Raw genomic sequence first — 12,219 nt, forward strand, 5'->3', positions numbered from 1 at the left:
TTGTAAATAAATAACACCGTGCTGTAGCTTCACATAAATAAAATAATTAAAAAACAAGGCAAACACAAAATGGCGACACCACACTCATACCCTCACTGACACCTATACCGACCGTGAGGGTGTCAAGATAAAATTTAAAGCATCATTTTAACAATCAAACACCTAAACACACCTGCGTGCGTGGCCCCGTTTTCCGGGATGCTAACATTTGCACCCGGGGGAAAAAGAAATTTCCGCTCCCGTTTCTTCCCACGCCCAATGGAGGCGCCTTATCTTTTGCGCTTTTCCGAGCATACAGCATTTGATCACCAAAAAAAAAGAAAAAAAAAGCACAGAAAGGAAATAAACTCCCCGTTGCGGAATGAAATGAAAAGAAGGTGTATATATATATATATTTATCACACCCTGCCACCGAGAGGTGAAATAAAAATCCTTAACTCGGACGCGACCGTTTCCGGTGCCGGTGGCTTTTTTCGCCTGAAGTTTGTGCCCACCGTGCAGCAAACGCGGCTGGTATTAAAAGACCATTCTCTGGTGCGACAGGAGCTTTCCATCACGCGACATGGTTCATCGTGGATGGTGGGCTGGGTGGTGATAATAAAAAAAAAAAAGCTACACCACTCTCACAGCAATATTGTAGTGCTGCGCAGAATTGGCTTCAGGGCGAACGTACACCCGAACGTCCGGTGGAATGCGTGCGAAAATGAAACCCCCACCGACAATGCCTAACGGCCTACCGGGAAAATTGTGAACGAAAGTGAAAATACGCAACCGATACGCATAGCTTGCAGCCAGGTTTCGTTCCCGCAGGCATTGGACGATAAATTAGCCCGTGCTGATGGGGCAGGCCGCGCAGAAAACTCCATCCCCCGTAACACCGCTAAGCGTCCTTGCTGAAGTGAAGTGAAATTTTACCTGCAGCAGGCTAAAATAAGACTTCCCCGTAAGTGCTTGATAGTTGCTGCCTGTTGCGTAAACTGGCCGCTCATTGGCATTATTTATTCTACATCAATTAAACTTTCATAAATCAAAACCACCCACCACAGCCACCGCTCGAACCGAAACCCAATCGCAGCGTACACTTTCTAATGATTTACAAAAAAAATATCAACACATAAAGGAAGGCGCTCGTAAAATGCGCGTGTTCGTACTCGCACCGCTTCCCCCTTTTTAAGGGAATCTTTTATCAGCGCAAATTATTTTATGCGGTCCTCCCTTTATGCGCCAGGGCGGAATAGCTTTTGCCCACCGTAAACAAATCGTGCCCATTTCAATTGGTCAATTAAATCGTAAAACGGCACTGGGTAAAGGTTTTGTCGCACCTTCTCGGAAGTATAAGCTTCTTAAAAGTATTCGCCCTTTATGCTGCGGCCCCACCCCACCCGAACGCTGCGGATTTTTTTTTCTGCACTTGGGAGGAGGAAGCTTTTCGGCGTGCAATATTCAACCCTGGTTGAAACGAGATGGTTTTATTTTTTCCGCAGAAGAAAGAAAAGCATATCTACAAACCGATGTCCCGTTTATTTTTTACATTTGCAATTAATTGCAGCTTTGCCGATTGTGGAGTGTGGGTGGGTTGGATGCGTAATATATGTCGCTGAGAGGTTTTTTTTATACCTAGGAATCAATTCTACGTTTAGTAATGATTTTTATTAAGTTCGCTTTAAAATTTTGTAATAATTAAGGTTATCATGGACAGCAGCGAACCCTGCAATTTTTGTAAAGTGCTTTCTACATAAGAACCGTCTAGCTTTTCATTAATAAATCAACCTTTTTAAAATTCTACTGGATTATTTGCGAGTTTTGCTATTCATTTTCATGAAATTGGAGGAAAATACTTTTTTTTTACTCTCTCAGAAACCCCTGTATAATAAGGTTTACCAGGGTTACGCATATGAAATCACTGTTGTTAATCTCAAATTATTAAAGATGTAGTATTCAAAGTGATTTCCATCGCTAGACACATATTTTAGCTAAATTTGTGATAAACTCTGGTAGAAAGAATTGCGACTCCTTCAAAATTATAATTTTAATCAAAAAATGTAAATGATCATACGGCCCTTGGCCGTCATAATGGAACAATAAATAAAAATAAAAACAAAAAATGTAAACATTAAAATAAGAATAAAATAAATGAAAAGAAATATTAAATAAAAAATAAATCATTATAATGAATAAAATGCTACCGCAATCGTGCCACAGCTGTGTTATAAATTCATGCACTGTACACTAATCGTGCCAACCAACCGAATTTGGTCAAACGAAGCTGCAATGCATGCACTTCTGGTGCAGGAAAGCATCATTCAACCCCTGTCACTAAGCGACCCCGTGCGCGGCCATCAAACTTAATTAAGAAGTTAAACGCTCACACTCAAACCATTCACCGCCGGGGACCAGTCCACCGGCAGCGGTAATGTGTAAACATTTTCACAGCTCCAAATTTTCCACCACCTCACCCCCCCCAATAGCCGCCGGTGGAGCGAACGGGTGAGAGAAACAAAACCGAACCAAACCAAACTAAGAAGACCGTAAAAACACACGCAAACAATTTTCTCCGACGTTTATTTTTCCGTTTTTTTTTTCTTTCGTTATCCTTTCCTCGCCCACGCAACACCCTCGGACCCTCGGATTTTCCACGCAGGGTCCGGGCCCGGAAGCCATCAACGGTGTTTTGACAGTGGGTTGTGCTGGTCTGTACCGTGTGTACACGTTTTTCTTTTCGGGTCCGAATCGAGTGAAAAGAATTTAAGCCCTTCCGCTATAATTCCCTTGTTGCCCAACGACACCCCCCTCCCTCCCTGACTGGCGAAGGGGAGAGGGGGGATGGATCTCAAGCGGGACAAGCAATCAGATGAAATGCAAACAAACAAACACTGGCCATGGTGGGGTTTGGTCCTCAACCCCCCATCACAACAGTATGGGGGGTTGTGCGAGTTCCAAAGTAAATGAAATCGCTTTAAGACGAGTGGTGCGACTGAGTAGGGTTTGTTTTCCCAACTGTGCTTGGAGAGGGAGGGGGGGGGGTGGTTTTTTTATTATTATTTTTATTTTTTTTGTTTCAAATTACTTTCCAAGAAGCTGAAGTATCCTTTTCGCTTGACCCCGGGTTGCAGACATAAAATATAAGAAAAGGAAACAAAACAAAATCCTCCCACCGACGAGTGCTCCGGAGGGGAATCAGCTTTTGCGTTTTGAAGAGGTTATTTTTCTGCCGTGTTTTGTTTGCATGCTTTTGACAGTGTCCCGTGACCGAAATGAAGCATTTTCTGCTTCAAGAACTCATCCGATAATCTCACGGAGTACGGCGCTGGACCAAAAGAAAAAAACAAAACAAAAAACCTCCAAGCACTGAGCGCACATCACAAAATGGTCCGCAAGCGTAAGCTACCCGTGACCAGCTTTCACCGAACATGAGTCACGTCACGTCAACTCACGTCATCCACACGTCGCTCGAGTACATACGCGCGACCAGTGAAACAAAATCCACCCCCCGAAAACGGTAACGGTTTGAGTGTGTTTTTTTTTTATTATTTGCGGAATGTTCATCCGAACATTTGCGCCGGTGCGGAACGTTACCGGGGCTCAACCTGCTGCCCATAGCCGGTGCGTTAGGTGTTGAGTTGCTCGCTATTGGATTACACACACTGCACGTGTTTGAGCACGAGCTTGTCCACACGCCGTAGTCCGACACGCCGGACGAAGCGTCCTGTTACCGGTTTCCTGCTTAACACGGTGCGCTTTGAGAGCGCAACGGTTCTAGTGTAACACGCTCGGACATACCGCCGCAATGCTGGAGTCGCGTGTTGGGGATAACATTTGTACCGAAAGGTGAGCGCGCTGATGAACAACGCAGGATCAATCTAATTTAAAGCTGACTAAAAAAAGCTCCGAAATGTTTCGTAATCACCATTTACAACACGTAGAACTCGACATCTCCGCTAGAATAGTGCTTAGGATCTCTACTCTGAATCTTAAATTCCTTGGTCGTTTGAATTTCTTAGACTCTCCTAGATTTGTAATCTTCCAAAACCATTCAAAGTGAGCTCAATGCAAGCGAAACATCAAATATTTACACCAGATTACGAAGAGATTATGGAAGATCTTGTCTGATTCATACAGATGAATTGCTTAATGCAGCAAAAATGCCTTCTCGTGGATGTCTTGGCCATAGCGAGTTGCGTTGGCAACGGAAACCGAATGAGATTGAATTTTGCTCAGATGGAAGCTTATCCTTTCGATGCTCTGGGGAACTTTGTGATATTTACTTACTTCTTGTGGTCATGAAGCTCATCAGGGAATCATCTGGAATAGATGAGCTTAGAATTCGGAGAATTCCCAACAAACGTATTGTGCTCAGGAGATCCTACAATTTTGTACTTATCTTATCAAGTTTTCCTGAGGGCGAACTCAGACACTGGGTTTTAGTTATAATCCAACAGTAATATGGTTCCATTTATGGAGCCTCAGTGATCCATCGCTATTTTCTACCCTACAGAAGCTAGAGAAACATCAACTAGATCTAGACTTTTTCTTGGAATCATCAATTTCCAGAGATAGATTCTCAATAAAATGCGATGGTACTAGACGTTGGATGCTCTTGACCAACAAGCTCTTTCAGAAGAACCCAGAAGAAGGATGACTTCTGGAACTACTTCTTCTTGATTTTGCTAGAAACTTAAGTCCTTTTTTAAACACCACACACGGTACATTTCTTCGACAAAAAGTTCTTCCAACACTGAAGAAGGGCGGTAAGGTAATGTTTGTGGGATTTAACAAACAGGTGGGTGAGAATAAATTAACCGAAAAAGGGTTATGCAGGACTACCGAATGGAACAGTATTCCACAGTTTCAGCAGCTGTGCGGGAGTTAGTCGCACGGTGTCACGCAAAACCCCCCACCTAGCAAAGCTTCTACCAAAAGTCGATTTTTAATTTAATCTCCCTTCGTTAGTGTGCTCGAATGTTTTATTCTCGTATTTCCAGGAGATTATCTCTCTCTCTCTTTCTCTTCTTTGTCAAACTCTCTGTCGCTCTCTTTTTTCCTCTCTCTTATTTGCTTGATTTGGAAATCTTCCCAAAAGGGTCCGGGAACTTTTCATCCAATCTCAACTTCCTCAACCCCCACTCTCTCTCTCTCTCTCTCTCTCTTCCTGTCTCGAGATCAGGCAGGCCTGGTGACTATATTCGGTGTGTGGGTGCTACGTTCACCTCTATTTCGGACTTTCAATTCAATTTCCCCCGGTCCAGATTTGATTTAACACACCGACGCGTCCCAAAATTAAACGACCGAATCCAACCGGGACGAAATCGTGGTGCGGTAGCTATAGTTTGTACAGGTAATAAGGGTAAATTATTTAAATTGAGCTGCCGACCGAGTCCGTTTCGCGAAAGGGACTAATTTGTCATGGCATGGGAAACACTTGGTACCCACGGCTCGGCAGGTCAGCCAATCGGATTGACGTGTTTTGGTTTGATTGTCGGAAGGGAAACAGGGAACGAAACGCGGCAAGGCAAAGCTCCTGAAGCGATATTGAAGGATTTATATTTTATTGAAGGAATGAAGTGTCACTTTCCCGACTGACGGCTGTATGCAAACGTCGTTCCATGGCGCCGCACCGTATGTTTCTCGCTTGGACGGCAGCAAAACTCGATGCCGGCTTTGTTGTGCAGAAATTGCGGCGCTGTTCAATGCGAGCGTGATTTGTATTGCACTGACTGATTGGAGCGACGGGGCTGTATGGCGCACAGCCAACGTAACAGCACCGGAACACCGTAACGACGCCATTGTATGTCGCTTCCGGGCGTCAAACGTCGTATCAAACATATCCTTAACTGGCGCTCATCACCTCCAGACATTTCGCCACCACCGTTTGCGGGTGTGTCCCACCGTTCCCTATGCCAACCGACATGGTGGGGCGCATCCCAGCAGCATACCCACCCGAAAGGAAGCGTTAAATTTGTAACAGAAAATGACATTAAACTATTCAGGTCCGTTGCGCCATTTTTACCACCATCACGTTGACACGTACCCTCTCCCTTCGGCAAGGGCACATTTCCAACACCCACTCCAGCGAAACGCGTAAGTACTTCTGAGGTTGTGTGGGCGCGTATGGGCGGCCCGTCACCAACCGGATGTACGTCCAAGACCGTTGCTTCTGACAGCCTCTACCGTACGGCAAAACGCACATCCGACACGCATGATACAGCGCTCCAGCCAGTACAGCTGCAGGGCGGTAAAATTTTACAGCACCCCACCCAACGCCACGGCTGCCCCAACGACAAAAAAAGGGGTAAGGATTGAAACGGGGGAAGAATTGGACGTCAAATTTCCCGGTCGCTTCATAAAGCCGGTCGGAAATTGACATCCAGCGTTGGGATGGGTTGGAAAAACCGGTTGCCCAAGAAATGGGGGCGCATAAAAAAACACCCCCCGCCTGGCGCATAACGCTGATGATCCCTCGTAACGCGAGTTGTCCGTGCAACCGCCGATGTTCTGGGTCTGTTTTCTTTCCACGCTGGTATCGGCTGGGTCTTGTGGTTTAATTTAAAGTACCGGAAAGTAAAGGTTGTCACAAGTGTTTTCAATGTAAAGACAAGACTGATTACGTACTGCAAACATTAGTGTCTGGGTAAACATGCTCATCTGTTGAGGAATGTTATATTAGACGATTAAGTAAAAGGTACAAGAGTGTAGATTTACTTCTTTGGATGTTTCTTGTCTAAATTGTTGAGAGATCCAAAAATATCTACCGAATAACATAATGTTTTGATATATCCACTAATTTCTGAAGGTTTTTACTCAAAGTGATGATCCAACAGTGCAGATTTACTTCTTTGAATGTTTCCTGTCTAAATACTTTAGAGATCCAAAAGTATTTACCGAATAACTTGAAGTTTTCGTACATCCACTAATTTCGGAAAGTTTCTCCTGAAAGTGTCAAAACGAGTTCCAAGTACGTTACAATCCAACAGTGCAGATTTACTTCTTTGAATGTTTCCTGCCTAAATACTTGAGAGATCCAAAAGTATTTACCGAATAACTTGATGTTTTCATACATCCACTAATTTCGGAAGGTTTCTCCTGAAAGTGTCAAACCGAGTTCCAAGTACGTGACAATCCAACAGTGCAGATTTACTTCTTTGGGTGTTTCCTGTCTAAATACTTGAGAGATCCAAAAATATTGACCAAATAACTTGATGTTTTGATACATCCACTAATTTCACAAGGTTTTTCCTGAAAGTGTCAAACCGAGTTCCAAGTACGTGAGGATGCGGTTGATATTAACATCAAGTGTGGATGATCTCCCATTAAGTATTTATATGGACACTCTTCGAACCCGAAATACCCTTTAAATATCACGCACGTTAGACATCCAACGTCTTAGACATCGCAGTGGTACTCGTTTATTAAACCTCTCCCATAAGCGAGAACACATCCGAAAAAAGAGCACACAACCACACAGCACAACCCTGTGTCTTCCGCTGTCCTTAACCTTTCTTGTCACTGCACACACCCTCACCTATCCCCATCTCACCAAATATGGCAACCATTTAATTGAGTACAGCGAGCCGAAACCTCATCGCCAAACATGGGAAAGCCGAGAACGACGCATTCCACTGCTAATCTGCTGCTAATGACGTTCGAACGTTCGCATTTGGAGCAACGGTCGTGGCATATGTTACCGCACGGCTCCATAACACCTCACCCCATTTGCTGGGCTGGGTGGCAACGGGGTGGGTGGTGTGAATTTGCAGGAAATCCCACCCGGGAGTCCGGTGCGGTTCCTGCGTAACTAATCTCGCGCGTGCTTGCCGAGGCGACGATGGTTAGCAGGATTAGGATGACTTTGCCAGCGGCGTGTGCCCTTCGGAATTTTAGGATGTTTGTTGTGCGTGTGCTTTCCCGTTCTGGATGCTTCCTGTCCCTTTTCCCCATTCCAAATAGACAGCGAGGGAAGAGGGAAGGATTCCATTTTGTTTTTCCCTTATGTTCCGTTTCCACAATCTCATCCAGTGTTCGGTCGGATGAGCTTTACAAAGAAAAACGGCAAGCCTTTTGCTTTTCGGGGGTGAAAGACACCCTTGACAAAGCTTGCAACCCCTCCCCTTCCTTCTGTCCCTGAACGGGGAGAGGGGGAGCACAGCTTAACACGCGATGTACAGATCTCAAGTGTTTGCCACACTTGGGGCAGTCTGGTTTTGTCTTTTTCGCCTTTGTTTGCTTCTATTCCATCTTAAACGGTTTCTCGTGGGTATTGAAAATTTTCACACCCTTATTTGATTTTTTGTTAGAGAGAGCGGTGGAAAAAAAGCTACAAATAGGGGAATAAAATTTACTCTGAATAAATGATCTTTTTTTTTGGTTACTTTACATTTCGAAGGGAAAAGATGTAAGGGTGCAGGGTGGAATGTTTCCTTCTTCCTTTTCAAGTACCCTCGCATCCCTCGGTTTTCCCTCTTATCTGACGGGTAAAAGAAAAATATGCTAATACTTTCATATTCTTCACTTTTCTCACTTGCTCCAAAAATACTATTTCACCCACCGCACAAAAAGGTGGTTTTACCTGAAACATCCCTGCCATCAGCGAAGGGATGATCGAAAAATCATCCCCCCAACCCTCCCGCCAGGGGGTAGGGTTTTGCATTGAGGAACAAAAAGCACATTGATCAAAGCAACAGCAAATAAAATAATAAAACAACAGCAACATGTCTTGCCATGATTATTCATCCCCTTCCGTTTAGCGTTCTTCCATCGCTCTCCCACCGTCGCTGCTAGTTTTTCCTCTAGCTCAACGCATTTTTAAACTGCTTTAAATGGTTTTTTTACCTTCCAGCATTCTTTTTTTTTCGTCAATGCATCTTTTACCGAATCATTTCTACAATGGGATTTTACTTTCTAGAAAACTCTCCTGCATTTTCCACCGTGATGTGCACCGTTCAGTACAGCACAATGAAAGAAGGGGCATAGTTTAGAAGGGTGGAAGGGGAGTGAGGCTGTTGAAAGGCAAATCCTTGGAGAGGATGAAGAAGTTGAAAATTACGCAAGGAAGAACACAAAAACAAAAGGGCGAACCAGATAGAGAAACGCTGCCAACCGCGGGACAAAGGCAGACTGGGTGGCTTAATAGTTGCAACAAAAACTTGGATTGAATTGTTTCATTCTTTGGTAGCTTGGAAAACACACACACACATACACAGACAAAAAGACGAACATAAAACTAAACCTACAGGCACAGGAACTAGTTTCCCGTCTTTCTGGAGCGTTGAGTCGCTCCTGTCCCGGGCGGAGTAACTCCCCGGAGCACTTTACAAGAAGCGCTCACGGGCTTGCCTGCGCTGGCGAAACAGGAACATTTCGCAAGGATTATTTCCACCCCAAAAGTTCTCCTTCTTTACCGCTCAACCAGGTTCCCAACCTCGTCAGCGCTCCCACCCTCCCTGTTGCTCGGTGAGGCATGGTTGGAAGCTGATAAGGGCAGACACAGCTAGTGGGAACAACTTTTTCGTCACCGTGAGCGCAACAGTGGGTTGGGTGATGCGGGCACTCGAAAAGTTCGTCATCACCATCCCCCATCCCTCGGGGGCCAAGAACATCCCCTAAAAATCTCACCCCTGCCGAAGCCACCAACACCACCCGAAACAGTATGACTGCGAATAGCTGGGCTATAAATCGGAATACTTACTGCAAATTCAAGCTCGGGAAAACATTAACCGAGGAAAATCCCGTGGGAAGAGAAACCGGACAGCCCCGGACAGCCGAGTGTGATACACACCGGGCGGGCACCATTTTGCAATCGGGGGAAGGAGTATCTGATTGAAGTTTCGTCGCACGATCGACAACGAACGACACCGGTTGTTTCACTGTCTCTCTCTCTCTTTCTCTCTCTCTCTCTCTCTCTCTCTCTTTCTCTCTCTCTCTCTCTCATTCGAACTTATAAAAACACACACATACACAAACTTACTTATTTCACTTCTTACGTTTCCATCTCTTCTCCAGAAGCACTTCCAGAAGTTTGGTTGGAAACTTGGGTTTTTCCTTATTACCCACATCAACCACTGCATTCAATGTTCTATACAATTATTTGAAACTTACACTACAACACCCGAGTTAGGAAATTGTGAATGATAACTTGATTTTTTTTTTTCAAACTTTAAAACATGTAATCAGTTGCGCGGGAGGTGGGTGGGGGCCCGTGGGAGGTGAGTGGTGACCCGTGGGAGGTGGGTGGTTGCTTGTTGGAGGTGGGTGGTGACACAAGGGGGTGGTGACACGAGGGGGGAGGGGACACTAGGGGGGAGGTGACACGATGGGGGAGGTGACACGAGGGGGGAGGTGACACGAAGGTGGAGGTGACACGAGGTTGGAGATGACTGCTAATTGACGGCTAATTGACGGCTAATCGACGGCTTTCGGCAGTTTTCGACCAAAATTGCTGTACAAGGTGCTACCTCTTCCGTGGATGCTCTCCTGGTACTATACACTCGGAAACTGGAGTTTTCGAAGAATTTTTTCACGACCAACGGGAAAGTTAGTGTTTAAACATTGCATACCTTTCGGCGGTTTAGAGCAAAATTGCTGTACTAGGTGCTCTTCCGTGGATGCTCTCCTGGTATCGGAAATCTAAAAAACAGCATCTTCCTTAAACTAGTGAACGCCCTCACGGGTTTGATATTAGGCAATGCAATAGTGATGGGCAAATTATTTATTGCAATAGTGATGGGCAGGTTATTTCACCTGCAGCGCAAATTTTGTTCCACCTCTTGAAAAACATGCTCTCCTGGTGTCGGAAATCTGAAAACAATTGTGCGCGCGGCAATTCGTTAGGCATGTGTGTAGAATAACGATTAAAAAGTGACTACAAATCAACTCGACCAAGGTTTTCTTGAGTTACTCTTGCGAAGACATCAGATCATTAGATGATCACTCTAAGGATATATTCATCGTCATCAATTATGACCTAGAATAATCAGCGAAAAAAAACCAATTAATGAAGCAAAAATTTCAATTGATAAAACCATGATAATTGAGAAATTTAAGCTTCAGATATTGATCAATCTTGTCGATGTCGAATGTCAAACGGTGATTCAATTTACTCACCAAAGGATTGCACTTCACAATTAAATTTATCAAAATTAAACCTAAACTTTACACGTAAAAAAATCTTGGTGAAACAAAAGATTACTTTCAACGTGTCACTTCTGTAGGAAATATAAAAAATAAACCCCTAATTTATCTGGAAAAAAATTGTTTAGAAGAGGCTAATAAAAGATATATTTGTGATAAATGCATTACTCAATTGTTAACTGTAGCCATAGAAGAAGAATATTATGAATGAAAATAGAAATATATCAAAAAGACCGTTGAAAGCTACACGCTATTACGAATTTCGGCCGTAATAGTGTTAAATGTCCTTCTCTAGGGACATCCTCTAGAGTTAAAAAAAAAGTTACTTCCGTCCTTTGTCAAAGAAAAACAACAAACATTGGTCTAGCTTCTAGATATCTCCTCCCCCTCTACACTCTTTCTCCTTTTATTTTGCTATTTTTACACTCCCACCGCCTCCTCCCCCCCCGCATCCACATCAAAGCAATCAAGTTTGATCGTGATCGTGGGTTCGCATTAAAAAAATGGCTATAAAAAAAAATTTATGCTTCACTCCCTTTACAAATTGCACGGGATGGAAACACGCTTCTGGGCCGGGGGGTGTCACTCTCATCCGCCCGTACCCCAAGCACCCGCTCGGTTCCCGGTTACCAACCCAGATCAGCTAAATCATCGTATAAAGCATATTTATTGGATGCTCATCGCTACGCAAGTCACCTTTTATGCAGGAGTTTTGTGGAAGCAATCGAAAGACGGTGGACAAGGGCTGGTTTCTCAAACGGGTGAATGGAAGGGAGGAGGGAAACGAGAGGGAGAGGGTGCTCCCTGGTTTTCTTCCACTCTAGAAAATGGCGTATTCCCCTTCCGTCCCGGAGACTTTCGAGACATTGTGCGGGTGTGACTTGCAGAAAATTACTTTTGTGAAACAAAAACAAAACAAATCAGGCACAAATAACAAAACAGCACCACAAAAAAAAACAAAAACAAAAACAACAACCATCAAAACTACAGAAAAAAAAACAAAAAAGATGGCGCCTGCACAATCGTTCGATAAGTTGCGCGTGAAACCAAGAAGGAGAAGAAGCGCATGAAATCGCACTCCGTTGGTTGGTGAAA

This window comes from Anopheles moucheti, chromosome X (assembly GCF_943734755.1).
Source record: "Anopheles moucheti chromosome X, idAnoMoucSN_F20_07, whole genome shotgun sequence".
Classification (NCBI taxonomy): Eukaryota; Metazoa; Arthropoda; class Insecta; order Diptera; family Culicidae; genus Anopheles; species Anopheles moucheti.